The sequence below is a fragment of the Cygnus atratus genome, chromosome Z (assembly GCF_013377495.2).
Source record: "Cygnus atratus isolate AKBS03 ecotype Queensland, Australia chromosome Z, CAtr_DNAZoo_HiC_assembly, whole genome shotgun sequence".
Lineage (NCBI taxonomy): Eukaryota > Metazoa > Chordata > Aves > Anseriformes > Anatidae > Cygnus > Cygnus atratus.
The window spans coordinates 40,400,690-40,417,968 of record NC_066396.1 but is presented as its reverse complement, the minus strand read 5'-3'; positions in this window follow the sequence as shown (position 1 = coordinate 40,417,968).

Below are 17,279 nucleotides of genomic sequence, written 5' to 3'. Positions count from 1 at the left end.
TAGTATCTTTTTTATGCATTTTCAGTATGCTGCTGATTAGTTTGACTACGTCTCCCCCCCTCCTTTTTTTATGAATTGCAATTCTGTTAACTGATTGTAATTATGAAGCTATAAAATTGAATAAACAACCTTACATATCTGAATAGTTTCAAGAAAAATAATTTCTCTCTTTTTGTATGAAGAATCTTCTGCCAATATGATCAAAACACCATATTAGGTTCTGTGTCATTACATTAAATCCCACTTACTGCATTTGATGTTGGGTTGAGAACAGATTTAGAAGAGGCTAGCTTGTCATTACTGCTAACATGTTTTGTTTTGTTTTGTTTTGTTTTTGTGGAAATGCAGCAATTTGTGTTGAAGGCTGTGCTTAAAAATAAACATTAAATAAATTTAAAAATACTTTAAAATTTGTGATAAGAGTAGCCTGACCAATTAAAGAAAAATGCCTTCGATGATCCAGTATTTTTTATGAAGAAGATAAGATTTACCTTGCCTCTTCAAAAATTCTTGGTTATTTTGAGTGATGATTCTTTCTGGGACAGCTGATAGTCTTGATGCATAAACTAGAGGAAGTAGAGATCAGATAACACTCATTCTTCCTGTGGATTCACTCCAGACAACAACGCATAATACAACTGTTGTGACTGCGGTCCTGTTTTCAAGTTTGGCAGTTGTTGACTGGTAAACTCTTGATTCTTTGTTCAGAAAAGTTGTACGTACATACACGTATAGATAGGTGTACATGCACATATTTGCATATATTTATATGTGATACCTATTATTTATTGACAAGTGCACATGGTTCTTCTATATTCACAGAAAGCAAAAGGTATTTGATGCTGTGTTCTATTTGGGACAGCATTTTTAAGAGTTTTTTTGTTAACGTAAAAAATTGAACATGCTGCTTTTGTTCATAAGAAAGGTAAAAATGCAGCAAATTGTTAACTTTCTGGAATCTTGAGAGTACTTCTAGTTTTGAAAAATTGCAAACTGTGGCACATGCATTATTATTAGTATGAAAACTATACAGCTGTTATGCATGTGTGTTTGTACTGGAAGCTATCGGGAAAAGCCAAATTGCAACAAGAAAGCTTCGGCTACGGTCACTGCAGTCGTTCTCACTGTGGTTGTTTCTGCTGCACAGGTTCAGAGAAGTAGCTCCTTGAAACTGGTGGGTCAGTTCACAGCCAGGTGGTGCCGTTGCTGGTTGAAAATGAATAATGTAGAATTAATCTGAAATCAAATGTCAATATGATTATTAACTTTATATAAGCAGTGCAATAACCTTGGTCAGATGTGTTATGTAGGTCTTGTGTAGTAAGCAGTCTTTTATTCTCAAAAGAACGTTGTTCTCTAACCAAGCAGGCTGGGGAATTCCTGAGACCACAATAAATCGGGTGTCCTTTTTTTGACATTCTCTGGCATAAAACTGTGAGATTTCATGTTGTCAGGTGAAACAGGAATAAGCTTTTGTGTACCAGATTAGGTATCTCTGCCATTCTAAAAAAAAAAAAAAAAAAAAAGAGCTTCTGTTTAATTTTTCAGCTGTAGGAATAAGTAGCTTCTTTTCATAGAAATTGTGTCTTCATTGGCAAAGATCTGAAAATGTTAGTGTTTTGAGAATGCTGAGACAATTGATATGCTGAAAACCTGTTTTCCATGTTTTCTATTACAGAATATGTTGTCAGTTTCTCTCTGCTAATGTAGATATACCTGATCTGATACCCTGTTTTTTAATCTGTCTTTCTCTATGTTTCTCCAGATGAAAAAGTAGTATATTCTGTTCAGGCCATATGTTTCTCTAGATAATGCAGTATAACATTAGGAAAATTCAACTTAATATGTGACAAAAAGGATTATATTAAGACTAGAAATTTGTTTCCTTTCCTATAGCTGGGCCCAGCTCAGGTGCAGCTTTAGTCTCAGAAATATTCACTGGGCAGGCAATCAATCTTTCTGGCATTAACTTCTTGCATTCCCACAGTGTCTGCAGCTGATACTACAGGACAGACAATGTTAAGTACTGTCAAGAACAGAACGAAAAGGAAGGACAGAAAGACAAAAGGAACTTATAATTTCTGTACTTTTGAGCAGTCAACATGCTGCTTATCTTTGAGTTCATACAGATTTTTAGGTGTTGTACAACCATCAATTAATGGGAGTAATGACTGAATTTTATTTCAAGTGAATATAGCGCTTCAGTACTCTGAGTGTCTGACAATTTTATGACCTGACAGAAATCCATTCTCCAGCTTTCTTAAAGAATAATATAATTCTTTGTAAATTATAAATTGCTGCTTAAAGAACGTTATAATTGTTTCTGTACTGTGTATCTTTTCCCCTAAAAGCTGCCATTTCAGAATCATAAATTAGCCTGCCATGAATACCCGTAGGCTCTCTGTCAACTTATTTGGACAGCCAGATAAGTAGGTGAAAAAAATGACAGAAAAAAAAGAAAAAGATGAAAAAGATGAGTACCTGCTGCTGGATGTACAAATTAGTGACTGTTTAAAACCGACTTCAGAAAATTCTCTTTAAGCAACATACAGGGTTTCCTTAGAAACAAATCTGATATAGAACAGGATGTGATCTGAGCTAAGCTTTCTAGAGTAGCACACGTGAGTCTCTTTTTTCTTTGTTGATATAAAATAAATCAGCATGTGTAAATCTCTGCTGATTTTTGACAATGCTTTACTGCATTTCTGTGGGGTAGCATGCAGCAAAATTGCATGCTGTAGATCTAACTTCTAGAGATGTAACAAGCTTGGGTGACTGTTTTCCAAGGTAAACCACTGCAGATATACACACATTGGTGTAGTGGTGTAGAGTCTAAGGGGGAGGGGGGGTGCGGTGGAGAGTATTAAATTTGTAGAATGGCAGCGTATATATGAAGTTAAAAAAAATAAATGCCAAAACAATTTCAAAAAGTAATAACATTGTCCTTTTAAAAATCAAAGTGTTAAGCATCCAAAACATTGAGAATAAGAGAAAACATTCATCTTGATTTTATGTGTTTGTTTAAAGTGAGACATTTGGAGCCATGTTGTGTATGTGTATCAGAAAAAATAAGTAGTAGAGCAGATAGAAGTGCAGCTTTTAAAGAACATTTGGTTTTATATGTGTCATTTCACATCTCCTAACAGCTCTGAGAGAAAATCCACACACACAAAAAAAGTTGTTGTTATTATTGTTATTGTTGTTGTTTTGTTGTTGTTGTTACTGGTGTTGGTATTATTTTATCTATTTATTCATCTGTTTCTCAAAGGCTTCAGTCCACATCACACCTACTTCTTTCTTTTGCTACGGTGCAGCTCTGTAACCAAGCAGTAGAGGGCATTCCTCCTTCAGGAGATGGCACTAGTTCCTTCAAAAGACTATAGTGTTTTATTTAGCAGGTTAGTGTCCTCTGGTCCTTTTTGTTTTAGAAGTAGCCCATTCACATGTAGATGATGGAGACAGGATAAAAGGATAAAGTCTTTACTGAAATTTGCAATATGCTCCTTACCGTTGAGTAAACAGTTGCTAAAATGGTAAATATTTTAATTATTTCATGGAGTATTTTTGAATCCATGAGTTTATATACTTGTTACTTAAATTCACCCAGCAATATTTTTCATAAGTTTAATTCTTTTCATGCAGTATTGGATATAGATCTAAAACTAAGTTGTTTCAGTTGGGTACAATTAGTCAATAACTATAACCAAAGCATTTTTAATAGTACTTACAGCAAAGTGCTCATGTTGACAGCAGCACCTGCTTCATAGTATGCGAGCATGTTCAGATGGAATTGTTGGGGCCTGTATTAAAGTTCCAGCAGGTACGTCTGTATTTTTACAGTCTCGTCATTGTCTTAATCCAGCCCTGTTATTAAATCAAATTAAATTTAGTGTGGTCCACATGTCCTCTTCCTCTCCAATTTGGAAAATGCATTCTCCTATAGGGAAAATGAGTATTGGGGGCTGATTTATAACTCACTAGCACTAATACCCAGTTCCCTAGCTCCTTTCCAATATTAGGAGATTCCCCCCTTTGTTCTGCTGTCCCCTGGAGACTGTGCAGTCAGATCCCCACCTTGATGAACCGTAGGGCTGCACCTCCAGAGAGAAAGGCTGATTGGCAGTGGCTGTGGATGGCCTTTCTGGCTCTGCTGAGTGCTGCTCTCACTGAAGAGCTGACTACACACTGGCTACTTTGGAAGTTTTTAAAGTGTTCCTTTGTTACAAGAAAATTGAGAGAGATTATTTTCATTTTTTTTTCCTTTTAAAATTGAGTTGACAAGATGGCTTTAGAATGTGGCCATTTGGTGTAGGCAAATCTGTTACAGGCATGGGTATAGGCAGATCTGTTATACTCCATATTTCATTTAAGAAGATGTCTGTTGTAGCAAGTTTAGCACCATCTATGTTGCTGGATTGTGCAAAATTGCAGGTGAGACATGGAATAATACAGACCAAAAAAAAATATTCCTATGTATGTGCTTAGTATCATGAAACAATATTTGCTGTCAGAAATTATAATATTTACACTTCAAAATTGAGGCTGCATACTGCAATTTATTTGTAATGTTGCATCTGAACATGTGAAAATAAAACTCCTTCCAATGACATTGGCCTATTGATTCACAGCTGCTATTTTACAATCAACATCAACAGTGGCCATCAACAGTGCATGGCCTCACCATATATTAAAAAGAAACACTAGGGATGAGTTATATTTGAGAAATGTAGGAGGAAGCCTGAAGAGACAAACAACAGAACAGGATCTGATAAACTGTTCCACGGTTTGATAATTTCATTTGATATTTGTTGAGTTATTGTTTGAATTTTACACCAATTCCTATTTGGAAACAAACCAATGGTTACAATTTTGTGTAATAATCTTATTACAGTCTTCTGAGAATGACATTTTCCGGCTGCATTTCAGGAATTTTCTCCAACTGTGGTAAAAGGAATTTTATTGTTGGTATCTGTTTGCCTTCTCCCTCCTCCCCGCCCTTCCACCCTCCCTCCCCTGGAGTCATTAAACATTAATAAGTATAAAATAGCAATCAGTTATGAATGAGAGAAAAAGCTTTCATTCCCTGGAAAAAGGAGAGCCCAACAGGTGGTGTCTCTGCAGCTGGCTATTACAAACCTTCGGAATAGTTACTGAAGATAATACCTGCTGCAAAACTCCTTTCTGTGTCACCGACCAACTGATTCACACAACATTTCCTGGCTATTTTCATATTAAATAAAAAAGTTTTGCTTGTGTAACCTTGACGCAGTCAGTAATCTGACTGTGCAGAACAACACTTCTTATCTCTGAGGATGGCTGTGGGCAGAAGTGAATTTGGGCACATTCAGAGTACAGTTATGTGTGAAAGAACAAAATAATACTGAAAGGGATACATCATGACTATCTGCAACTGAGGAATTGTAAACATGGTTTTGAGGATAGAAACTTTGTTATCTGCTACTTTGCAGGAATGGGTTTGCAAAGAGAATATCAAAGAATTGCCACCTCACCATTACAGTACGGTAGTGGGAACGAAGGTTATTCCCAGCTGAAAACTGGCGTTTGTGGAGAAGGCTCATTGGTTTTGAGGTGGAAAAGCACTTTATGGACACCTGTGGTAAGCCAGTCTAATGTTTACTGCTTCCCCTCTGTTCCTAGCCACATGCTTCTTTACCATTTCCCTGTGCTGGCTTTGAGGGTGTTGAGCTCTGTGCTGAGCGTGATCCAACCCAGCAAATGCTAAGGTATTAGTCCTTAGCAAACAAAACAAAACAGAAACACTTTTTTGTTTGTTTGTTTGTTTTTAATGAGGAGGGGTAATTATGATTAGAGTTGGTTCAATGAAGAGTGCAATAAGCAGTTCTGGTGCAAAGGAAGGCGATGGGAGTGCAGAGCAAGTATTGGTGAGATGAGAGAGAGCAGGACCTCTGCATAAAGTGAAGAGCTAGCAGATGGGCCATCTGTCACAGGCAACTTTCCCTCTCTGACTCACCGTCTGGAGTACGGGTTGTTAGGCTCCTTCTTGTGTCTTCTGTCCCAGATAACAAAGTGGGAAAAGCTGAAGTAGCATGGAAAGGTTGTTAGACCAGCTACTGCATTTGATGAGCTACAGGTGAATTAGATGAAGGAATACAAATATTTATGGATCTTGGCAAGTTCTGGTGCCCTGTTGCTCAGCACTGGCAGTTTTGTACTTGAATGAAAACAATTTGCAGACAGCTTTCCCAGTGGAAGGACTCCCATAGGTCCCTATGATATTAAGTAATAAATCAGTGGGATTTTTAAGTACTTGTACTTTTGGATTTGTGCACAGAAGGGAGAATTTAATTTGAAGATAGGTCCGTGAAAGCGAGAGGATTGCAGTTGTTAAGCTCAAAAGCCAGAAAAGAAGTCTGGGATGAGGAGGTAATTTAATGCAAGTGTCTTGGGTTCTGCATGTTCGGCTTTAAACACTGATCTGTCTTCAGTCTCAATTGCAACATACTGCTTTTTCCTTTGAAGTAGGGAGATTGAAATCTTAACTGTGCATTTGGTTGCTTCACCAGTAAACTTAGCACTTTGTAGAATCAAACCTTTAGACAGAAAATATTTAACAGAATTAACAATGAAATGGAAAATTCTCTGAATAAAATACTCCCAAGTCTGCTGTTAATGGTTTATCTTGTTGATTAGTAATGTTCTTTCTATGACAGCAGTTCTCAGCAGAAATGGAAAAGAATGGAAATCAGATTGCATACACCACAAAATACATAGAGTGGTTGTCTTTGGACTCAAAAGGTAGTAGGATCTTGAACTTGAAATAAAAATGTGCTAAAGCTGAAATAATGTTAACTCTCCTGAGTGTTAACCCACAAGAAAATCTCTGTTGTTGTCTTGAGAAGTAGTGCATTCTCCATTATATATATATATATTTATATTTTTTTAAAGGAAAAAATGACACTGGCAAGCTTAGAACATTTGGTTTAAATATTTAACATCAAAGAGCACCATGAATTTTTAATAAGTCAATTAACAAAGAAATATCTCCATTTGTTTCTGTGCAAATGTGAGGGTAGTGCAAGGAGTTCAGCAGGCAGAATGTCAGTTGCAGCGAAAAAGGACAGCATTGTAAAGCAAATCTGTAGCTCTCATAAACATTATTAAATCCAAATAATACTTTGAAGAAAGGAAAGGCCTGGACTTTTTAAAGCATCATAATTTTAGGAAATGCTTGGAAGATACAAGCTTTAAGGTTTTAAAGGTTCAATAAAGGAAATTAGTGCCCCAACTTACATGTAACAACAATTTGAAACAGTCTTATTTCTCTTATTTCTGGGCAGAACCTACCTCGCTGAGTTGCAGGACAGTGTATGAACGTGACATTCCAGGAATCAGTGGTTTCAGACTTGCAGTACTGTGGCAGGTGAAGGCAATCCAAAGGCTTTAAAATGTAACAACACATCTCTTTCTCTTGTGAACATAGAACATGTCAAGAAAAATAACAAATTCTTGTTTATCCTTCCTTCCTTCCTTCCTTCCTTCCTTCCTAAGTTGTGAAATTCAAGAGGTGGGAATGTATTCCATCCATAGAATGATTATTTGTGTCAGCAGTACATGTTGTCTCAGCTTCCACTGAAGCCCCTGCTGCTTTTCAGCATCTGAGATGAAATGTAGGACTAATGCAGCTTAGGTTTCCCCATTCTTTCTGTTGATGGTTTTCTGCTACAGAGGCAGGAAAGACTTATCCCATCATTAAATTCCAGCTCAAAATGAACTGTTACATTCACTGGTTTTTAGTGTACTGGGAACATGAGACTACATTATTCCTACTGTCAAAACATGTTTGTGGTGGTTTAAAACCATTTTTCTTCCCAACTAGGCATCTTCTAGTCTTAGCTTTGAACCCTTTTGTTCCCACTTTGTCTCAAGTACATATGTATACTCTCCACCTGTCCCAATGCCCTCTGAAAGCATCCCTCAAAATAAAAAAAACAATATGCCTTTTAGACTTAACTTTTTGGAGGCAATGGGACATTAACAACATTAATCAGCATAGCAGAATAATGCTAGAGCGTTTCCCTTTGTGAACACCCTGCATGAAATAGCCCTGAGAACAAGCTGTTCCATTTTGCTATTACAGCACTGCTTTTTCTGGCACTTAATACCTCACTATACTTCATTGTTATTTTACAAGACCATCTAAAATTGCCATGGTTCTCCTATATTAAAGCCATAAACTTAAGTGGAGGGCTTTGTGCTGTTCTTTTCTCCCCAAAGCAGTCAGTCTCTGACTTATTTCTCTCTGCACTCCTATCAGTCTGCTATTCATTATTTATGTAGCACTTCCACTTACACGGGAAGTCTACAGTGTTTACAATAAGATCTCAACAGATGCAGAGACAAGATCTTTCAAGTTTTCATGTTTTAATCAAGTTAGCTTAAAGCAAACAAGAATTGCTACTGTGGCCTCCTGTTGTAAACCTGTGTAAAGTTTGCAGAACCTAACTAGATGATTTTTGTGCGTTTATGTGTGTGTGTGTGGTGCCTATGGGAAGAATTGGCTTTCCATTTCTTGTTCCTTCCTTTCAGCTCCTGCTATTGAAATACAAATGAAACTAAGCACCCAGCTAAGATGTTCTAGAAAAATAACCGTGGTTTAAATGGCTGATCATTTCCTGTTACATTGATAGTTATGGCTGGAAGAGATTCTGGCAGAAATCAGTGCCATACCTCCTGTTAGTGTCCAATTGTAAATCATAGCTGAAACTACAACATGTTACTAGTATAACCGATGAAACACAGAACTGGAATGCAAAGAAAGGCATTCTGTAATCAGGTAAATACTCTTAATGTAGCTTTCTATCCATCTAAAAGTATCCATGAGCTGGCTTCTCTTTTCTCAGATTTCTGCAGTTGACTATTTAATACCATAGTTTTTTATTGTATTTACTTTTACTCTAGTTGTTCACAAAATAGGCTTTCTGTTACAATTTGTTTGGAGAAGTTGCTGAGAGTCAAACTCAGGAACTGATTTTGTTCTGTCAGAGATTACTAGATATGCTGATATCAATAACCATTCAAGTTCTTTCTCTGAGCATTTAAGTAGTCTTCAAAGAAAATGCTAGAGTGCAGATTCTTCTGCCTGTGTGGGGAGCTCTTGATGTACATCTTTAATTAGAATTCATTCTTACAGCAGTTTGTCCCTGGTAAATCAGGTCTCCCTGTATGAGAAACTCTTATTGGCCTAGCTTTTCTGGATGTCTGACTGTGTTTTTCTTAACCTCTGGAAATCTGTCAGTACCTATTCTGTAGACCTTGTAGGTTTATCATGGCTTTCTGGTTGAAAAGTAGCTTTAATATCCGATTCCTCGGATCCTGAGACTATGTCTCAGGTCTGTAAATCTCAGCTATATATCAGCTGTAGACACACGTGGTAATTTCACATGCAAGTTTTTGAAAATTTGTTGCAAGTTCAGGTACGAAGAGGTCAAAGTGAATTAATTCCAGAAGTTGAAGTTAATGTGGGGGACATTTTTTTTCTTTCTCCATCACAATCTTAGTCATGTAAAGCCTTGGATCAGAATTTAAATTTGATCACTTTTGTTAATTAATCCACCGGTGTTCACAGGAGAATCCCATCAAGCAGTCTGTATGTTTTAAACCGCCATGTTAAGTCTGCTGCAGTGGCAAGCAATAGAGAAACAGCATGTCCTTTAGCAGAGGAGATGAAGATTCCTTCAGGCTTCTTCTCCTAGCTCATTCCCTGAACAAATTCTTTTACTGGTATCAGTTGCTAGATATCTGAAATGAATGTGTTTGTCATCTATTTTACATGGTCTTGGATCATTTGTATGTATATGAGTGGCATATAGATGTATGTATGGATCATATGAACATATATATATATATATATATATATATGTGGCATTACTAGTTCTACAGCCTTTTGAGATCTTGAAGACAAAAACATGAATATAGTATGAATCGTTCCAAAATACCAACATCGTTATTTTTCTTATATTTGAAAGGGCGGAGGAGCTCAGCCAAGTAACTTGCAAAACTCAGATAAGAAGTACTATATGATTTTATAGTAGAAATTCTAATTATTGCTGTTATTACAGTTATTACTTTATAATATTAAAAGACAAAAACAAACAAAGAAACAAACAAAAAAAACACGTTAGATGGGTGTTCTGACATCATTTCCAGGACTGGATGTGTCTTTTTAAGTAAAAGGCAAAAGGTAACATCGTTAAACAGAATATTGGAAATCAAGGCCCTGGTTTAACTAACTTATGAGGATATGCCCAACTTAATGTGTAGTCTCTATGCTTACTCAAATGTTAGTGTATTTCTACGCTTGTGAGATCTGGGTCTTACAAAGGGTTTCAAATAGTACTGGTTCTCATGTATTAAAGTTAATGTAAAGAGGGGAAATAAACTTTTCTCACAGTTCAGTACAGGATAAAAAGGGCTAACATGTTAGACTTCTTTTTCTTTTTTCCTTTTTTTTCTTTTTTTCCTTTTTTTTTTTTTTCAGACTACTGCTATCTATGATACCGGTAAGAGAGACAAATTAAAATATGTTAAATTAAGATTGATGTTTGGCAGTTAAGTCAGAAATATTTCTGAATAGCTACAATTTACAGAAATAACACCTGTAAGCTAAAATATTTTTGTAGAGTATTAAAAAAAACAAAAAAACAGAAATAAAATATGGAATAAGACATTAGCTTTGGAGTTCTAAAGGCACTTCAAAGCCCTAGGCAATTTATTTTTAATTGGCTCTCCAAGGTAGAAAACAATACTATATAGAGACATCCCTTAACATATTGTCCTTCATCCCTACCTTGGACTTACTATCTGAAGGAGAGCTAGAGGAGAAGTAGAAATACAGTCTAGCTAAGAAAGTGGAAGATCAGTTGCCCAGCAAGCAAATAATTGCTGGGTGTCTTGAGAATTTGCTGTAAAAATCAATAGTGTATTCTTTGTTCCATACTATGTCTTATTTGAAGCAAATAGTGCTAATTCAGTAATAGTTCTTGGAAATCAAAAATACTTGCTGATATTGTTGCAAATAAGAACAGTTTCAGAGAAGGTCTGCCCTTCATAAAATTATTAACATGACTAATAGTTGGCTATATTTCAGATTACAAACAGTTACTTTCCTATAAGAAGTTTCTGTACTGTAAGCAATCAGGAGGCATGAAGGTGAGTCTATAGATGTTCAGCTCCCCAAAAGCCATGTTCTAAGAATTATGTTACAGTGATTCTGCTTGCAGAATCTTTGGGCTGTAAAACAAAATCCCATTTTTCTGCCTGTTTAATAACACAGTTTAAATATCTGTGATCCACAGTGTTCCCATACATTCTGGAGAGGCAGAGTCTTTTTAAGAACCATAGCAACTATACCGATGTACAACTAGATGAGCTAAGTTATGCTATGTACTGCCAAAAGAAAGGATTCGAAAGGGAAGCCTACAAGTTGCTTACAGAGAGACAGAATCGCAATACAAATAAAGGAGGCACATTTTAGTACTAAATAGAGTCATGCAAATATAAACCTATAAATATGAGATGGTAGAACACAGCTAACAGATAAAATTGTATGAGTAACTGTAAATTTGGGGACACCATGAAAAAGATACCATATGAACTAGAAAGCCATTTTGAAGTATCCTTATGACTAGTACCCAATAGAAAGTTTTAGTTTAGTTCCAAATGCAAGAAGAGTGGCTGTCATGAAGCACTGTGATGCATGTGATCCCAGTTGAAAATGAGTGTTCAGTTATTCCCTTTCTCATAGCTCTATAGAATATAACACTGGTGGATTAGATCATTTTTAAGGTTGAAGAGGAAGTGAAGACAAGTAAGGAGGAAATCTTGACCCAGATGATTGCGACGGGTAACCTTGTTGACTTCAGTAGACACAGTCCTTCATTTTTATTAAAAAAATAGAATAAAGAAATCAGCACTGAGGAAGCACTGCTATTCAGGCACAGTGAGTTAAGTCACCTTCAGGTGGTATAGCATAATTATTATCTGTTCAGGACAAAAGAAATATAATATTGAAAATCGGTTTTCCTCTTAAAAGCAAAAAAAAAAATAAAAAAATGAAAAGGATATCCATGCAGAAATGAACTGACTATCAGATTCAAGAAGTCATGATAAGAGTATATGTATTCATTCTGTATATAATACTTATTCCAAAGATTTCCTAGTCCTAACATTCTCATTCATTGATTAGTCCATTTTTCCTCTATGCATCTCAATCTGAGTGGTTATTGTTATACAACAGTGCAATTTACCAACAAGATTCTGTTTAGGCTCAGTGTTTTTTTTGTTTGTTTGTTTTTTTTTGTTTGTTTTCTCTTCTTATGACAAGTATTCCCTTTTTAATGGACTTTGCACTTTACTTGTTTTTTATAGTTTTCTCCAGGTTGTAAAGCTTTCTCACAAAACATTCCTGCTAAAGTGAATGGAGCTGCTCCCTAAGTAAGCAGACTAAAATCAGCATTCAGAAATGCCTATTCAGACATATATTTAACAGTTCTGCATATTACAATTGTGATTATATCGTGATTATCTTGTGATTATGAAGTTATAATCTGTTTATATAAAGTAAGCAGATGAGAATTGCACAATTCTACTCTGTTCTTTCTCTGTAGTTTTGTTACACATAATGGGAGTGATAAACTAGGATGCTGAGAGTAAAGAGGATGCCAAGTACTGTTTTATTCCTTCATAAAATCCTGGAATACATGAGTGCTCATCTTATTTCATTTCCTTTCTTCCTTTAAAAATGTTTCCTCCAAAGTACGAGGGCAATCTTATCCCATTACAGATGTATACTGACTTTGTAAGTAAATTTTAGTCCTTTTTCGTATACGTCTGAAATAATATGCTGATAGCAACGTGTCTGAGTTTTTATTGCTTAGAAGGGGAGATGAAACATCATAAGAGCATCCTGGAATCTCTACCTCTCTCCTGTAGCAAGTGAACACCCAAACACTAAGATTATCCAGCAGTCACTTAGGAACAGAATGAATCCAGAGGAAAAGATGTGAGCAGGAAAGTACATATAGAAGCACACAGTAATGTTGCTAACAAAGCAAAATTCTGTCCATGGGAAAATAGCATTAACCACAACTCCATTCATAGCTACAAATTCCTCTTAGACCTGGTGTCTAGATAAAATTTTACATATTTTAAACTTTTTGTGATATTTAAAATGTTAATCTTCTCAAACAAGCAATACTTTAGTTTATATATCAGGATATTAATGATCTCTTTCAACTATGTCTTTTGCTTTGAAATTATTGTGGAAAAAAGAATTAGAATTTTAGAATTAGAATTAGAATTGTGTTTTCTAAAAAGAAAAAGAGCATATAACCCATATTAGGTTTTAGTTGCTGAAAATGATCATTCTTAGTTTTAGAATAGTGGGCTTCATCTACAGCGGGCAGAATGATATCCTCTTGTCTTAGCATCTCTGCTTTACAATTTTTGAAAGTGACGGTATTGGCTTAATAAATCATAGAATAGATTGTGTTGGAAGGGACCTTAAAGATCATTTAGTTCCAACCCCCTGCCATGGTCAGGGATGCCACACACTAGATCAGGTTGCCCAGGGTCCCATCCAAACTGGTCCTGAACAGGGATGAGGCGTTTCTGGGCAACTTGTTCCAGTGCCTCACCACCCTCTGAGCGAGGAATTTCCTCTTAACCTCTAATCCAAATCTCCCCTCTTTTAGTTTAAAACCATTCCCCCTTGTTCTGTCATTATCTGACTGAGCAAAACGTTTCTTGTCCATAACACATCATGCATCCAAAATCCAAGTGTTTGCCTTCCAGTGCAAAGATTCACATTTATTCTCTTCTATCCCTTAGAGATTAGGGATGTTCTTGGTTGAAAAAAAAAAGTCATTTCCAGAGCTGCATGGGGAAGCTTCTACAACAGCTGCCTGCACTGTATTTGTACTGTGGGTAAGTATGGGAGTTTGAACAAATATTGTAATTAGGAACATAATAGCACATTTTGATTGCTTTAATAAATAACACCAACATGAATCTTTTCTTACTGGTGACACTAATGATCATTAATGGCCAAGGCTGTTATCTTTATAGTATGAATTTTTTAGCTGAAAAGTGCAAGTTTTTGAATACAAGACATGCCATTATTGAAACAGAAAATAAATGCCAAACTTTTGGCATTTATCTCATTAGTTTATTATCATAAACTAACTATGAAATATAAACAGAAATAACAGGAAGGGCTCTAAACCTGTTGTTTGCTCTGTTTTTTTTTTCAAGCAAAAATAATAGGAAGCCACATGCTTCCACACAGATGGATTTCTTACAACAACATTTACTAATTATATGCAGACCTGCTACCTTTGTGCTCCAGGTATCTCAGATTTCTAAAGCACACAGAGCAAGTACCAGGAGAGGTGTCTCACTTTCCAGAAGGTATGGTATCCAGTGCTGGTGCTACAGGCTTGAGGTAGTGCAAGAAATACAGACAGCTTTGCAGGGGACTTGTATTAAATGCTGTCTTTAGCTATCTCAGTTATATAAAGGGCCATGTGTTCCTTTGGGTTGGGCTTTGAAAGCAATAATGATGGTAGGCAATATTTTCCCCTGCATTGTGTGCTACTTTTTGAAGCACCTGCAGGCCTTAACAACAGATTTGGAGGAACAATGTCTATTTTAGATAGTTTTCCTTTGGAAATGGTCACTTGCATGTCTGCTACTGTTTCCCAGCAGGAACTTTTGAAAGTATTGAATCAATTTCAACCATATTTGAAATAATTTTTCCATAGATTTAACTTGTGGAGAATAACTGATTAAAGGCTGAAGGTGCATTTATCTCCATTAAATCCATCCAGAGGGCCCTGTGCAGATCATATCAGCCACCAAAAGACTTCCAGTTTAGATACCAAAATATTGTCCAAAGGCAATAAAGTTGTCATTGTAAGACACTTGGTTGGTCTGCTGTTCTGTGCTGTTCATGGAGCTATTTGCTTTTTTGTGGTATTCCTCCTCTTGAATTTAAAAGGACGTTTGAAATACTAAAATGCATTGTTGTCATTAAATATGCAGCATTCTACAAATGAAGTCTTATGGATTTTCTTTGGATAATGCTTTACAGATACTTTATAAAAGCATGTGGAATGATGTGTGTTCTGGCTTCTTTTCATCAGCAAAATCATCCAGCTGTGGACTATTGGAATCACACTTGAAATGTCTGGTAGGAATAGGGACATAGAGCACACTGGTGTTAATCCGTGTCATTGGCTGTGCTCTGTTTCCCAATTGGTATGAATAATGAATGGTTTCTTGTAGAACCTGTGTTTGGAAACTTTCTTGCATCTTTGCCAGAATGTATTGCTCTCTCTTATCTCATCATGTATGGACAATCATAGACTCATGAAGCAACATCACCATCTCCAGTTTTCTGCTATCTTTTGTCAGGTTACCAGTTCATCAGTGAGACAGCTATAATCAATTTGTATGGAGACGTTCAGCTCTAGTGTATAAAACACTTCTGTCAGCTTACAGGAATAAAGTATATTTGCAATTATGTGTTGTAGCCTCTATTATCAGTCATAATTTCAAATGCTTGCTGGAACACATGAATAAATCTTTCCACTGGTGCATTTGTTGTAGGGGTGGAGACTGATGAAGCATATCTAACACCTTTTCTCTTTGTAAACAATTGAAACTCTTCAGATTGACTGAAATCCATGTTGACTTGAAAATCGTTCAGGATCTCCATTCTTCTGTAACTGTAGTCACAATTTTCAATGTCTACACTGAGTTAGTCATATAGAATACTTCAACTAATTTAGAATGGGCTTCTGTGGATTCAGAGTCATCTGTGGCACTTCAGAAGATGATGACCATGCTTTTTGAATGATCTGCATATTTTCTGTATGTGCTTTATTTCTTTTGTTTGTTTGTTTTTTCATGTAACAGACATAGGTATTGTGAGGAAAACAGTATTTAGGTGTTGCCAATATCTTCTGTATAACTTTCTGTTTATATGATAATATTGAAAATTACTGAGATTTTTAGCAAAACTTGCTGTTGATATGATGATGTTCAGTACCAGTTTTAGGGCTAAATTAAACTTAGTATGAGTGTCTTACTTTGCATGCTACATGGTAGTTATTCCTCTCCTCTAAACTCTTCCAAGCTGACAATATTTCAATTTTACTTAATTTAGTAACAGAGAAACAGTTCTTGGCTGAGTGAGATGAGAAAACTTGGCTATACACTACTATTTAGGAAGGCCTTTTTATAATAGGATTGGAAGTTATTCTACTAATAAAGTAGTTTCTAGCTTAAGGACTTTTACCTGATACATTACTGACAGTTGTATACTTTGATCAGCTTACAAAGTGACAAGTACTTCTATTACACTTTGGATTTCAAATAGTAGCCAGAATAATATTTAGTGAAATAAGCTTCAGAATTAGGTTTATTGCCACAGAGCCCAAGTTCTGCTACCTTTATGTTCTCTAATTTGAAATTTGGGGAACATTTTTAATTATTTTTTTTCTGTATTCAAACTAACATTTGCAAGAATGTTCATTTGTGTACTTTTGCTGAGCAAGTCAAAAGTCAGTAATACTGAATCTGCTATATATAATTGATTAACAATAGTCTATAAAGCAGCAGATATTTTAGCCACTGTTTACACTGTTTTTCTTATAGTTAACTTGGAAATAACTTGTGCTCGCTACAGCATAGAATCTGATTGTCAAAGGCCATGAAACTTGACTTTAAGTAAATGCTGCTGAGGAGATCTCCCTCTAAGGACTTTGACCCCTGTGCAGAGACGCAAAGAGTATTATTTAAGTCAAGTGGTTTAAGCCCTTTTGCCCTATGTTCACAGAGATTACAGAATTGGAAATGTACTCACTGCCCAGTTTAAAGAGAACCAATGAATGACAGTGTAAAGGGGAATAAATTTCCTTCTATAAACTTCCAGGTGAGGAGTAGATAGACAGGAGGTTTTGATAACTGCCTTAATCCGCAAAGCTGAGCACATCTATCAGAATTACTTCTTTTAACTTCCTTAACTTGTATTATTAATTTAATACAAGTAGTCTGTATTCAGACTGTACAAGTCAAGCGAAACATTTTGGCTCTAAATAGGTTGATCAGGTAAGCAGTTAGGGTTTTATTCACACGGATCATATAAGTTGCCTAAGAGGCAGCCCCATAGCAAGTTGACTATATAATAACCTGTCTTAGTACTCACTTGGATAGAAATTTGGTGAACAACCTGGCAA